Raw genomic sequence first — 15,405 nt, 5'->3', positions numbered from 1 at the left:
TATCAGCTATTTAAAGTGCAAGTAACCTTTTAATAGAAGTACAATTTTCCTGTTAAATTACATTTAATTATGTTGATTCTGATTTGCGTCAAAGTAAAAATGACAACAAGTTAAATCTTGTTTGTAATTTTTTCATTTGGAGGTCATTTGGTAAATTTATGTTATTTTAATTTCTGGCTTCACTTGGGATCAAACAATATATGAACAATTGTTCATGTTATCATTTATGTGGCAAATGAGAATGAAAACTGGGAAGAGCCTTAGTATGGAGAAATCACACCTGGAACAAGAAATGAAATGAAAATCGCTTATTGTCACAAGTAGGCTTCAAATGAAGTTACTGGGAAAAGCCCCTAGTCGCCACATCCTGGCGCCTGTTCGGGGAGGCTGGTACAGGAATTGAACCGTGGTGCTGGCCTGCCTTGGTCTGCTTTCAAAGCCAGTGATTAGCCCTGTGCTAAACCTAAATATTTTACCAGGAAGTTCACACCTTATTATTTTATCTGCAATGCGTTCATTACCTTTGTGTATATTGCTGGTTTGATGCTTGTGTCCATAAATGTGCAACAAGAAGACTCAGTTTAATAAGTGGTGTAGCAGGTGTTGCAATGTTGCAACTGTTGCACAGTTTCACTTCATATAAAATCTTGACTTGTTTCTCCTAACTCAATGACTGAGGAGATTGGTTACAATGTATTGATATTTTGTATTGATCGTTTTCTCTTTGAGTGACCCATTGCTGGGTTGCTGCTAATCAGCCACAAAATGGTAAGTTCCAGTTTGTACTGGGTAGGGATATCTGTCCTATTCCATTATTCCTCAGATCAGAAATGCAATTAAATTCCAATAGGATTTAAGTTCTGACGCCGCACATCTGCAACACTTGCCCCTTTTTCTCATCAGCAAATGTGAATTGGCTCCTCTTTAGGGAAACTGAAAGATAATCTTGGTTTATATATTACTCAAGTTAACCCTGTGCTCGTAAGCCTACAAGTAATGTTTTGAACAGCTTCTTTGACCTGAGGCTGATTTGAAACCCATATGTTTTTGCATTCACATGATCAATCTTCCGTGAACAGATGTCAGGGTAGGAAAGGTCTAAATCATTCTGTTAATCAATTGAGGAATGCTGTATTATCTATTACCTGGCTTGTAACTTACAGAGATATATTTTTATAAATGACCTGTTATGCACTCTTGAAGTGGTATTTCGTCATTTGAAAATACCAGTTTATTGACGCAATAAATAAATTGCACAGATGAATTGCCTTGCTTGTATTATCATTGAAATACCACAATTTATTTATCTCCATTATTCAGATTTATATTTATTGATGCGGTTGATGGGTAAAAGAATTCAAACGCAGAAACAGAAATGGAACTTTTAAATGTGCATGACTTGAATATTAAAGTGGAGGATAGCAACAAAGGATAGGAAGGATGAGAAGAAATGCATTATCCATGAAATAGATCTCGGATGACTTGTCTGATAAATCAAAGAAACAGCTATAATTAATGGTGCACATTGATACTGCAAACTAATTTGGGCAGAGCAGCAACAGAATTTTAAACATATAAATGGATGAGTATCAGCCGCTCCAATATAAAGCTGATTGGGGAAAACAAAAATCATGTATTCATTTTTATTTTAAAAGAAAATTAATACTTGTGATGTGAGCAATCAGAATTTTGTTTTTGCTGTACACATTCAGGAATATATTTTCCTCCCTCGTCGTCTGGGTTGCCTGAGATTGTACATGGTGGTTCTTATGTCCCAAGCTTCAAAAATGCTCCTCTCAAGTCACAAAATATGTTATAAATGGAAGCATATGCGGAAAGGAACTGTAGCAAACAGTGTTCCCACATATGCTCTGAGTTAGGTGGTTGGGAAACCTCTGGAAACAAATAGTTCAGGACAAAATTAATGGTCACATGAACAAATGTGGGTTGATTAAAGAAAGCCAACATGGATTTTAAATGGAAAATCGTGTTTAACTAACTTGCGAGAATTGTTTGAAGAGGTAAAAGAGAGGGTTGGTTTTGGGCAATGTTGTTGATGTGGTGTTACATGGACTTCCAAAAGGTGTTCAATATAATTCCATGCCGCAGAGTTGTGAGCAAAGTTTTAGCTCCCGGAATAAAAGGGACAGTAGCAATATGGATATGGAATTGATTGAGTGACAGTAGCAATATAGATATGGAACTGGCTGAGTGACAGGAAACATTGAGTGATGGTTAATGGATTTTTTTGGGGCTGAAGGAAAATTGGTAGTGGAGTCCCCCAGAGGTCGTTGTTGGGACCCTTATTATTTCTGATACATTTTAATGACCTCTGTGATGATATGTGAACTATCATTTGTGTATATAATATAATAACCAAACTGTATAAAAATATTAGTGTCTGCATGCATAGATTACAATTCTAGCATCCAACCACAGGTGGCGTGACAATGGGAAACCATTACTGGAACACAGACACATGTGAGGCAGAACGTCGATAGCAGGCGTAGAGTCCAATCGCATATCAAGTAGCTCTTCAGTCAATAGTAATTAATATTAGTTATTCATTGATAGTTGTATTTCGCCATAATATCCAACTGTAATCATCGTAGACGTCATAGAAACCCTTCAGTGTTTGATTTGTTAATAAACTGCTTTGTTCATTTACAAAGCCATATCAACTACAAAGACATCACCATCCGTGCATACAGAGAACATTACAACCTCAAACTTGGTGTACAGGGCACAATTTCATATTTTATGCATGATAAGAAACTTAAGAAGCATTGTGAACTGTGATGAGGATAGCATAGAGTTTCAAAGGGACATAGAAAGGTTGGTGGAATAGGCAGACAGGTGTCGGATGAAGTTCAGTTGGAGAAATGTGAAGTGATTCATTTTTGTTGGAAGAACATGGAGAGACAATTTAGATAAAGGACACAATTCTAAAGGGGATGCAGGAGCAGAGGGACCTGGGTGTATAGGTGCATAAGTCACTGAAGGTGGCAGGACACATTGAGAGAGTGGTTATTAAAGCAGACTGTATCCTAAGCTTTCTCAATAGGGGCACAGACTACAAGACCAAAGAGGATATGTCAAACCTGTGCAGGACACTTGTTTGGCCTCAGCTGGAGTATTACATCCAATTCTGGATGCGGCACTTCAGGAAGAATGTGAAGGTGAATATGATCTCACAAGGATGAAATCAATAAGTATTACTAGCTGTTGTGTTAATTATATTAAAGATATACCATAATAAGTACTTTTTAAAGCTTTTTGCATTTATGCAAAAACATTTCAAGCAAGTTGCTGTGTTGCAGCTATTCAGAAGTGTAACTTCTGAGAACTGATTCTTGTACAATACTCCTGCTCATTAATGCATCTATCACCTTATTGATAAATCTGTAGGTAGAACATTGAATGTGATTGCATATTTCATGTGCTGAAAAGCTGAGGTTTGGACCCTGACCTTCCACTGGCGAATGACTATAGCACCCTTACTCTGATCCTGCGAATATCCTCATGTATAGGCAGGTCAGTAAACCAGGGGCGGGATTCTCTCCTAATCGGCGAGGCGGGCTGTACCGGCGCTGAGGTATGGCAAGAACCACTCCGGTGTCGGGCTGTCTGGAAGGTGCGGAATCATCCACACCTTCAGGGGCTAGGCCGGGGTTGGCGCCGCGCCAACCGGCGCTTGAAGGGCCTCCGATGGCCGTGTGAGTTGGAGCATGCGCCGGGAGCGCCAGCATGTGCTGGCGTCATCCCAGTGCATGTGCAGGGGGATTCTTGTCCGTGCCGGCCATGGCGGACTGTTACACCGGCCGGTGCAGTGGGAAAGATGGCACAGGCCCGGCCACGGATCAGTGGTCTCCAATTGTGGGCCAGGCCACATTGCCCTCCCGGGACCAGATCCCCCCGCGCTCCGCCTGCAGAGCCAGGTCCAGCCGGTACGGATCTGGTGTATTTTAAGTTAGCGGGACCTGCTGAAAATGAGCTGCCACTCGGCTCATCACGGGCCAGAGAATCGCTGGGGGGTGCCGCTGCCAGCGGCCCCCGTCCGGCGCGGCACAATTCCCTCCGCCGCTGAAAAACCGCCGCCGGAGAATCCAGCAGCCAGCTTCGGGGCGGTGGGGCAGGATTCACGCCGCACCCCGGCGATTCTCCGGCCCGGCGGGGGTCGGAGAATCCCGCCTCAGGATCTTAATGTTCAGATGGTGGTATAATAGTCAGAATCAACAGTTCATCTCTACTGCCACCTAATCCTCCCTGTCACGCCTTTTTTTTTCCAATAATTGCTGCAATTGGGGCAATTTTAAAAGTGATTCCTGTTGTTAATTTTGAATTAACTGGCCGATTGGGATTGGATTCTTAAACTTGCAAGCAGATTTGTTGCTCCCTGAGCTGCTATAAAAGTCTTGTGTTCTAAACGCCACTTTTCAGATCCCCCGATCCTCGTCAGCAAGATTCCTGTTCTGCTAAACTGTTGTAAATGTTTCATTTGTACTTGGCAGTTCTGAAAAAAAAGATCCTGCAAAAGCAGTATCTAATGTATATTTTTATACCGTATCCATTCTAGGAGACTTGAAGTCCAGTCAGTGTTAATATCAGCCGAAGTCTGATGCTAGCCTTCTTCACCCAGGTAATCTGTAATAGCAGAGGCGTTTATGATGATGCTTTTATGCCGGTATGTGACTGCCAGCTGTATGAAATGAACTAAGCACAATGAAGGCTAATTACAACATGCTCGATGTCTCCCTTAATTTGCTTGAAGTTGACATTGTGCTGCACGGTGCTATGAGACTGGTACTATTATATTGTAATTGGGGCTATGTCACTACTAATGAAACTCATTCTGCAGCACATGTACACAGCGACTCCAGGTATCTCAAAAGTATCGATGCACATCACCTCTCTTTGCAACTATGGACCTGATTGCAATGCTGTTTTAACTTTAATTTTGAGCAAAGGTTAACTTGGCAAATCGTAGTGACAGGATTTTATGGTTTTAATTTTCTGAGACATTAGATCATATCATGAAATATAAAATGCATAAATATATATGTTATGCATAATTTTAAGCTACTGATGGCCAAAACATGTTATGGTCAGGCATGTCAATGTATTTAAAGAGAAAGATGTTGTAAGGGTTCTTCCCGATTATTCCCTTATTTCCCCTTCTGTTTATTTTCTTAAACTTTTTTTTATAAATTTAGAGTACCCAATTCATTTTTCCAATTAAGGGGCAATTTATCGTTGCCAATTCACCTACCCTGCACATCTTTGGGTTGTGGGGGCGAAACCCACGCAAACACGGGGAGAATGTGCAAGCTCCACACGGACAGTGACCCAGAGCCGGGATCGAACCTGGGACCTCGGCGCCATGAGGCAGCAGTGCTATCCACTGCTCCACCGTGCTTCCCTCTTCCATTTTTTTTTGCAATTACACTTTTGATTCATGGATGATTAATGAACATGTGTCTTTAAGGCAAGTGCTTTTAAGACAAACAGATAATTTCAGCAGCAGGAGAGATCACTGTGCTAGTCTGTGCTGGTTCACACTTGAGTTGTAGACTGATCGACACCAATGACAGAGATTGGCTGGGATTTGATTGATTTGGCAGGCGACCAATGAATTGGCCCATAAAGCTTTACTCTGCCCCGTTACAGGTGGTGATTGGACCTGATCACACTGGAATGTTTTTCAGAGCTCCAAGGGTTGAGTTTGGTTTCAGTTTTCACCTTGGCAGCTCCAGGCAAGGATTTGCTGTCCTCTGCGCTCCGTTTTTCTCCAGTAAAGTTGTGTTTCTGGACTGGCAGAGAGCCTGGGCGAATCTATGTACAGAGCCCAGAACCGACAACTATTTCTCCGAATAGGGAAAGGCAGAACTGATCAACTTTCTCTGCAGAAAGATAAGAGGCCTGAATACGAACCTCAAGGTGAAGGCCCAGTTTGATGAGAAATGAAGTGTCACTCCAGAAAGCCTGCTGCCTGTCAGTGCTGTATTTTTCTAAACCACAAAGACTCTCAATGAATGACTCTACACAGAAGACCATTACCAGGTGTAAATCAGAAACTTTAACCAGCAAGCTTGCTGTGAGAAAAGTGCGTTAAAGAATCACCTTTGTGAGCAAAGACTCTTAACTTTTTACTTTCATCCTTTATTATTTTTCACTCTTTCCCCTGCCCCTCTTCACCCCACCCTATGTTTCTCTGTCGTTTGTGTGTGGGGAGAGGCTGGAACAGTTAAAGTGGGTAGTAGGTATTAGCTTCTTGTTGTCCAGTTGTATTTACTGCATATTTCATGATCATTCTTGGTATAAATAAACAGTAATTGGGTTTAAACTTACATACCTGGTGACTGTAATTATTGCGCAGCCAAGGGCAAGATTTTGGGTATTTGTTATAAGAATTATTGGTTAATTTACTTATTCCGGGACAAGTGGGGCCGGAATTGACTGCGCACCTGCCCAGGGTGTCGTACCAATGTATCTGGGATAGGTTGATTTTGTTCAGAAGTGAATCAAGTTTCGAAAAGTGTTTGGTGATTTGAACTGCTTAATTTAAAATGTTAATGTACGTTCACTGACACTCAATCTGAATGTTAGGATGTTTGGAAACTCCATGATGAATGTGAAACTTCATGTAAGGAACATGGAATTTCCTGGCTTACCAAGTTCAAGATATGTTAAAGTTCAAAGTAATTTATTTTGAAGAGTTTTCTGTGGCATCAAGGATTTCACATTGCAGAAATAGTGCCCCTTATTGGCTATCTGTAGCAGATGCCATAAATGAACTTTGTAGCATCTACATAGATTATGTTGTGGCAATCTACAACACCGTTGAGCTAACCATTGTCCCATATGTATCAAAAACAGTGAGAAATGTTCTCCGCTTGAGTTATTTGAACCCATCATGGACTATTCCTAAGTATTGTTCCAAAGGGCTGGTACAAAGCATTGTGCTGATACGTACTTCCTTTTTCTTAATCTTTATTTGCACTATTTAGCTGGCCAAGCAGTTATTAGTTGTGCTATTTTCCACCTTTTTAAAAGAATGGGCTCCAGTGTTAAATGCTACAACTGGAGAGAATTATTGATTCTGAATGTGTCACATACACAGCTCAGATGATGGCATTGGTTTGGGATCATTTTTCCAAGACGGAAATATTGAGAGAGAGCCTGAGATCTAACAGTTCACAGCATAAACATTTGTGTTCCATGAAGATGTCAATATTAGAAGACCTGTAAGCAATCAAGATTGTACAATACTAAGAATGGAGGGAGCAACTTAAATGTGAATGAAAATTTGTACTGTAGTTATAAAACCAATTGCTGCAGGATGCTTACTATACCTGGCATTGTAGTGCTTTGCCTTGAACACTTAAACACTAAAAATTAGTATCTTGAGCACTGTGATCTTGAAAGTTTGAAAATAACTCTGCAGTAAATTTCTAAAATTATAAACTGTGCATGGGCTACAACCCAAAGAATGTGAGATGGTCTCTCCAAACTTTAGACTTGGGCTCAATTAGACGGCCGCACACAGAAGGCGGGCTCTGTACCCAGAAACAGGTGGCATTACGACTTTCAGGCCCGCTGTCAGTATAAGTAATTTACTGCGATTTGGTGGCAAGGGCGGGTTACAGATCGTCATCTCGCCCAATGAATGTTGCAGGGTCGGGAGGGTGGGATGTCTGTTTTCGGAGGCTGCAGGCTGTGACTTGGAACATGAAATCGGCCAGCGTTTTATTAGGAAACCCTGGCATGGGACAAAAAACGGTGACCCATCAGGTGATCAATCGAGTGCAGCATAGTGAGAATTTGTACATTGTCCAATCCGGCTAGGTTGCAGCAATTTAAATTGCAGCTAATCTCTGCCAGCCATGTCAATCTTCATAGGCAGCAGAAATGTTTTTAATTCAGCATGTCTCCCACTTTTTAACATTGAAGAGTTGCACACTTATATTTATTTCTGTGCATAGATGGAGCGCGGGGAGAGGTGTTTGAGAAGAGACAAAGCAGCCTCCAGATTCAGTGAGGCCACCCTTGGCACCCTTCATGGTGCAAGCTATAATCAACGTGACTAGCTTATGTTGCGCGTCAAGAAAAGGAGGACCAACAATTCACCAAGCCCCATCTGTAACAGTGGGAAGACATCCTACTGAAACCGTTGCTATACTTGAGATCCCTGGTGTCTTGGCTATTCACTTGATCGTGGCCAGCACCATCAGCAGGAGCTGTTGTCCCTCAAGTCATCAGTGCCCTTTCCCTCAGATGATTGGTTGCCACCTGACATGTCAACATCCTCCAGGGCATATAGTCTTCGGATAGCAATGTTATGGAGTGCTATAAACCACAATCATCAGGGATGCACACGAGAGGGAGAGGAGTAGTGTAGTAGCTCTCTAGGTCTGTCCATGCATAGGAATCACTTAGAATAGAATCATAGAATCCCTACAGAGCAGAAGGAGGCCACTGACCCATCGCATCTGCACTGACCCTGCGAAAGACCACCCCATCTAAGCCCAATCCCCGTAACCCCACCTAGATGTTTGGACAGCATGGCTAATCCACCGAACCTGCATATCTTTGGACTGTGGGAGGAAATCGGAGCACCCGGAGGAAACCCACACAGACACGGGAGAAAGTGCAAACTCCAGGTGTCATTCACATTCCTTTTAGCGAAAAGCCCTTATCATCTCTTAGCCATCCCTCCAAGACAGGTGGGCCAGTGAAAAGGCCGGGAATTTGTGAATTCCTAAGGATGCACAAGTTGTGACTGTTGTCCACTTACCTGGCACACACCTGCATAACCTGCCGATTTATGTTCACACACAAGCTGCACAGTGATCGAGTGGAAGCCATTTCTGTTCATGAGGGTGCATGGCTGTCCAGCAGGAGCCTTAATGGCTACGTATGTGCAGTTAATGGCTCTCTGCACCCTGGGGAATGCTGAAATCACTGCAAGCCATCAAGCTATCTATCTTCATTTGACTTGAGGTATCCTGCAGGATCTAGATACAATTCCCAGTCCTTTGGAACATTGTATCAGTGAACTCCTTTATTCAATGGAGTGCAAAAGGCCCCATTATCCAACTGAGGCACCACAGATTGCCAGGAATGAACCTGCTGAAGTAAATAAAGCACCGCCTTTTCCACCCTTTACTCCTGGGGCAGAAGTTTCCGGTAGATGAGTGATTGGCACTTGGCGCCCTGGACAGTCAGCATGTAACGCAGTCCCGCTGACTCAATTGAGTTCTGATTGACAGTTAGTGGGACTTCCATCCATTCTTGGCAAGCTCTCCAACCCGTCCAGGCACAGCACTGCAGTGGCCAGAAAAGGTACTGCAATGCTCTGCCGGGAACTAAGTCCGAGGTCCCGGGGGCGGGTGGTAGGGGTGTGGGGGTGGGTTGAGATTAGGCTTCTGGGATAGATCTGGGTGAGGAATGGTCCGGCTGGAGCTCTGAAGTCCCAGAGGGGAAGCATCCCAAATCTGAAGGGGCCTCCAGATCCCGACTGAGATGGAGAATTGTTTCTTTTTCTGTTGCCCATCCTGCTCTGCCCCATGCCCGTCAGCCTAAAGATTTGAGGCTGGGTGGGAAATGCCCTTACAAAGTGGCCATAAAGTGGCTACTTGAGGGTCTTAATAGGGGAAAGGCCCCGAGACCCTGCCCATCCCATTTTAAAATTGTGTCCTAGTCCGGGCGGATGGGGAGTGGGATCCCAGATCCAGAGGGTATCAATTCTAGGCTCCCCTCCTGGCCTCTGAGCTCACCTGGAGGGAATATGAATATGAAACACAGTTGGCATATCATTAGCGGTCGCAAATAATGCGGCATGTAACACGGTCCCGCTGACTAGCGCTCCGCAAACCTCCACCTTCCCAGGGGCGAATTCCTGATGGCAAGGTTCTCTTGTGCTTTTAAAAATCGTGAAACTGGTGCCATGGCTGATGAGGGAGAGAGGGTAGGTAGGACACGGAGAGGCGTGACTGTGGGCTGCGAGGAGGTGGGGAGAGGGCATACGGGAACAGAGTCCGCAGTGTCAACCAGGGCCACTGTGTAGTCCGTTGGACCTGGTTGGGCATGGTGGTATGCACCATGCTAACATGTCAGCGTTTAACCCCCTGCAGACAATGAATTCAACCAGCAATGGTGGCCTTCCTCATATTCGCCGCAGCTCTAGGGGATGCCCTGCAGCTTTATGAGCTGGAGCTACTCGAGGAGGAGGAAGCTGCAGCAGCGGAACGTGCAGCAGCGGAACATAAAGCAGCCAGTGAGGCTCGAGAGCTGGCTGCCCAATAGGCCGAGGAGGAGTTGATAAAGTGTTGCCACATGTGGCCTCGTGTGTACTGGAAGCGCCTGTCATTCAAGGACCTGCTGGACTGGGCATGCCAGTGAAGACTCTGGTTGAGCAGGAGGACAGCACGACATATCTGTCAGACCTCCTGACACTGCGGGGGAGGATGGGCAGGACATTGGGCTCGGGCAGGCTGCACAATGTCTGCACCAGGGCCAATGCACACAAGACCCTCTGATCATCTCCAGATTCACCAATTGGGGGGGAGGGGGGGCTGGTGATGGACTGGCCCTCCAGTTGCCACATGTCAACACGGATTAAAGCCTTTCATTTGAACTCTATAAAGCTGAAACGCTAACCAACAATTCTTGGTACATTGCACTAACCATGCAGACCAAGAAAAGACGAAAAAAAAGATGTGCACAAGGATAGAAATAAAGATTGAATGATGAACAGAGCCAGAGCTTACGAAAAGGCAGCCGCTCCTGCCCTCACATCATGTGACACCCAATATTTACATTTTAATCATCCCAGTATCGAGGGCGTGATTCTCTCAATGTAATGTTTGCACACTTTCTTTCCAGAAGCAACTTAACTATTTATTATTTAACTATCTACTGAACTTTTCAACTGTTACCGTGAGGATCTGGACTCCAGTCTATACTTGATGATATCATTGCTACTATTGCCAACAGGATTTATAAAAAAATGAAATTAAGAAATGGCGACTAGCAGCTATGAAAGGCACCCTGTAATTGAATATTGAGCTGAGCTGAGCTGATGGTCTGGCCTGGCTGTCTCGACATCAGCAGAACTCCGTTGATACTGTGCATGAGGGAATTAGATAAAGGCAGTTCAGTGAAAGGCTAAATTGGAAGATGGATACCAGTGTTCTGGCAAGAATTGTATGTTTTGTACGATCGGGCAGATGGCACATCGTTAGGAACCTTTCTTCTGTAATGCCATTATTTAATGCTATGAAGAAACTGACCGACATCCCAAACCTCATTAAATTTCTAACACAACCAGATGTGGAGCTGAGTTTCTTGTAGAAGCCAAAATAAAATTGATCAGGGTACTCTTTTTTTTTTTTACAAAGGCATTAGTAATTTTACCTTCATTGCACTGATCAACATAACAGATTTGACAATGTTCTCTCAGCTTCTGAGCATTTGCAAATGGATGACCTGTCACGAAGTACACTGACAAAACACTCTGGGCCCCGTTTAACTCGGTGTAGCTGAATGCTTTTTGACTGGGTTAAATTCTCACCTTCTGGTTTCATACAAGCGCTCTGACAACCGCAACAATTTAGTCTGAATATATTGGGATCGCTGGCTGTACTTATAACGTACAGTGTTATCATGATATGCAGACACACACATAATGATATACAGACAAGCAGCTAATGGACACAGAGAACAGGACATGACCAATATGCAATTAGGACACTCAGGGGTGGGATCTGACTATAAAAGACACAAGGCACTCACACTCCGCCTCTTTCCACTGATGAACATCTAGAGAGTCAGTCAAGGATGTTGTTATAATCTCACACCTCCACCACGTGGCTCAGAGCTAGTCAGGTTCAGTCAGACAGAGTTACCACAATTAGGTTAGCAGAGAGTCGAACTCACAGAGAACTGTGCTGTGCCATTAGTTCAATAAACCTGATTGAACTAACTTCAAGGTCTGGAGTATCTTTTTGATCAATGCTGCATCCAGTTGCAGCCAGTGTTATACCAGTGTACCTAACACGACGAGTGTATAACATAATTACCTTTTCCTATTCAAAGTAAATTCTGACAGTTTTACTATAAAGTTCAAAACAATTCAGCTCTTGCAATCTATGACATCATCTATGATTCAGTAGAGCAAAGGTCCTGCATTTTCTTTTGCCCGGATGTACTTAAGGAGACTGTCAAGATTTTGCATAGATTACTTTTGTGCTGTTTAAGCTCTGTCTGTGTGGAAGAGATTTTGGGTGCTATTCTCCGGAAAGATTTCTAAGTGCTGTCGCAAGCGGGAACTGTCGCAAGCTTTCTGGCGCCCGGCCCAGCGAGGCCGGCAATGCTCGTCAACATTAATTGGTCCGCTTAACGAGGCCCCACCGGCTTCTTGCCGCAAATGAAGGCTCGCCAACAGATTCGCCGGCACCGCATTCGCCGGCCCCCAGCTAAAGGGTCGAGCAGCAGTTAAGCAGCACTTGCCCAGCCAACCCCAGTCAGTTACCAAAAATGGCGCCCAGGAGACTGGCCTCAAGATTCAGGGATGCAGACCTGAGGAGGCTCCTCGACGCAGTGGAGGCCAGGAGAGATGTACTGTTCCCCCGAGGCTCCCTGAGGGTCAGCCATAGGGCAACGAGTGCTGCCTGGGGATGAGGTGGTGGTGGCTGTGAGCTCCGGGAGTGTGACCAGGACTGGCTTTCAGTGCCAGAAAGCACATTCGGCAGCACGAGTGAGTGGACAGCAATGCCCACTCTATCACCCCTGCAACCCCTGAGACCATACTGCCCTACGTGAGCATCCATGTGATTGCACACCCCCCCCCCCCCCCCCCGCCATTCCCCACACCCACTACTGTGAACCATGCATGTGGTGAATGATGCCCCTCTCGTCTCCTCAGGAGAGCTCTTCCACAACCGCAGGGAGAGGGCCTAGACTAGCGGCAGGGTGCAGGAAATACAAATCCTCACCACCTTCGAGGAGCGTGCGCTGGAGGTGACAGAGCGGTCACCAACGCGAAGGCTAGCGGACGCCGCAGAGGTGAGGGACCACCGGGCTCCACTCAGAGGACCTGTCAAATGTAAGTTGTTATTGCCTTACTGACTAACCCATCCCTCCCACTGACCACATGTCCATTCTCCCACAGGTCCTTCAGCCAACAGCGCTGGCACATCCTGGGTGGTCCCCTCTCCAGCCACCCAGGAAAACACCTCGGAGGATGCCACCATAATCGTCACGTCACAGCTGTCATTCCCACCCGCCACCAGTGCAGATACACACACCCCGGTGGGAAATGTTAGTGGGTAGGCCTCTGGGGCACAATCTGTTGAGTACCACACAGCTGCTGATGTATGTCAGGTGGAGGCAGGAACCCCCCCAGGGGAGACAGCGGTCAGAGGTCTGCTGGATCCCAGGTCCCAGCTGGGTCCCAGCCTGATGCTGAGCCTGTGGAAGAGATCAGCGCTGAGCTGATGGAGATGTTAGGGAGCGGCCGGGGTATTCAGAGGGAGATGTTAGCGGCACTCCAGCAGATTCATAGCCGCTTGGAGGAGTCCCAGAGCCTATGGGTGCTGGAGATGGCGCCAGCAATGCTTGGCACCAAGGCCAATACTGCAAGGGTGGCGACCGCACAGGAGAGCCTAGTGCATGACATCGGCACCATCAGTGAAGGTGTCGGTGACGGCAATGGCTGAGTGTCTCGACAAATGTCCGACTTGCTGGGGGAAGTTACCCATTACCAGGCTGACCTTGATGAGGTTCTGCAGGACATGTCCCACTCTCAGTTGGGCATGGCCGAGGCGCTGCGGAGCTTGTCCCAGCCACAGGTGGGCATTGCCCAATCACTGAGGAGCATTGCCGAGGGCATCAGCACAATGGTGCAGACCATGGGGAAGAGCCAGATGATGCAGGGGCAGCCAGGGTTCAAACCAGCTGTCCCTCCATCTCAAGGTGAACCACAGGGCCCAATGGGCAGCGACTGAGAGGAGGGGGCGCCTGGTGGCTACCCGGATCCATCCCATGGAGTGGCAGCGGTGACCTCCAGCTCCTCCAAGTTCCACTCCTCTGAGCCCGCATCGCGCAGCCAGCACAAGGGACAAGGTGGCACAACTGTGAGCCGGGGCTCTCCGGCCCCAGGGCTTTCAGAGGACATCCGCCAGGGACATTGAAGGCCACAGAATGTGGTAAGCAGCTGGCTGCCTCCACCTCAGATGTGCATCCTGGGGATACCTAGACGTAGCGGTCGTGATAGGAGGGCCAAGCACATTGAGGATCAATGAGGACACCGAGGATCACTGAGGGCACCGGGGAGGGGGAACAGGGTGGAAGGGGTGGGTACAGGGTTAAAGGGGTTAGGGGCGGCACCATCAGGAGAGTGGGGAATTGTGACACACAATAAACGCCATGTGCACAACCAGAGTGACACCTCTGACACATTCCTTCGTATTGCGGGCCGACCTCCGAACCCTTGGTCCATCTCTCCAGGCATTTCCCCTGTGCCCTTGGCACTTATCCACCCTCCAACCATGGACTCATCCTGGAGCTGGGTCCCATCCCGTGGGTGTTTGGATGTTGCCTGTTGCGTGTGTGATGATGCCTCCCGCAGTGTTCAAGCACAGTGTCCATGCATCAAGGTGTGATTGGGATGTTAGGCAATAACTCCCTTATGTAATCTGGCCCGCCTACCCACGGGAATCCACTTGCGTTGTGTGAAGTGCTCTCTTAACCACGATTGCCAATTCTCTACTCGCAATGGCCTTCAACCTCATGGCCAGAGGCCTCGGCAGTCCGTGGGGATTATGTGTGGTCAGTGGGGCAGACGGGCAGGGACAAGGTTTGCCCCTGGAATGAATACACATGATCCAGGGGTTGGCATGGCAGTGCCGCATACAGTTGCCCCCAGTTGCCCTCCACCCTTTCATTACGTCCCACCCCTGCGGAGGGTTCCCCCACCCCCAGCTGAGTAGTGGGGTGGAAAGCCCAGAGCCCCCAGGCTCTTTGTCTGTGACCAAAGATGGCTACTCATCTCATCATTTCCCCACAGAAGCCCTTCCACAAGGTACTAATTGGCGTCAACATGAGGACTTGCTGGGGAGGTTGCTGAATGGCAGGAGGCCGTTGGATATGGGGTCACTCTTGTTAATTGTATGGAAATAGGGCTGAAGTGGTGCTAATTGGTTTCTCGCCTCCGGGAGCGGGCCAGTTGCATCGCAATCTGTTTGGCGCCTGCCGTGGTTCTCGTTTCGGCCTCTTCCGCTATTCACTGGCCTCGTTTCGCTCAAGCAAGCGTGCAACAAGGCCAGAGAATCACGCCCAATATCTGGTTATTCCAAAAGGAAGTACCAAATGGTATGTGCAATATAAGATGTGGCACTGCAGCTC

The sequence above is a fragment of the Scyliorhinus canicula genome, chromosome 11 (assembly GCF_902713615.1).
Source record: "Scyliorhinus canicula chromosome 11, sScyCan1.1, whole genome shotgun sequence".
Lineage (NCBI taxonomy): Eukaryota > Metazoa > Chordata > Chondrichthyes > Carcharhiniformes > Scyliorhinidae > Scyliorhinus > Scyliorhinus canicula.
Note: the sequence above shows the minus strand (reverse complement) of the source record.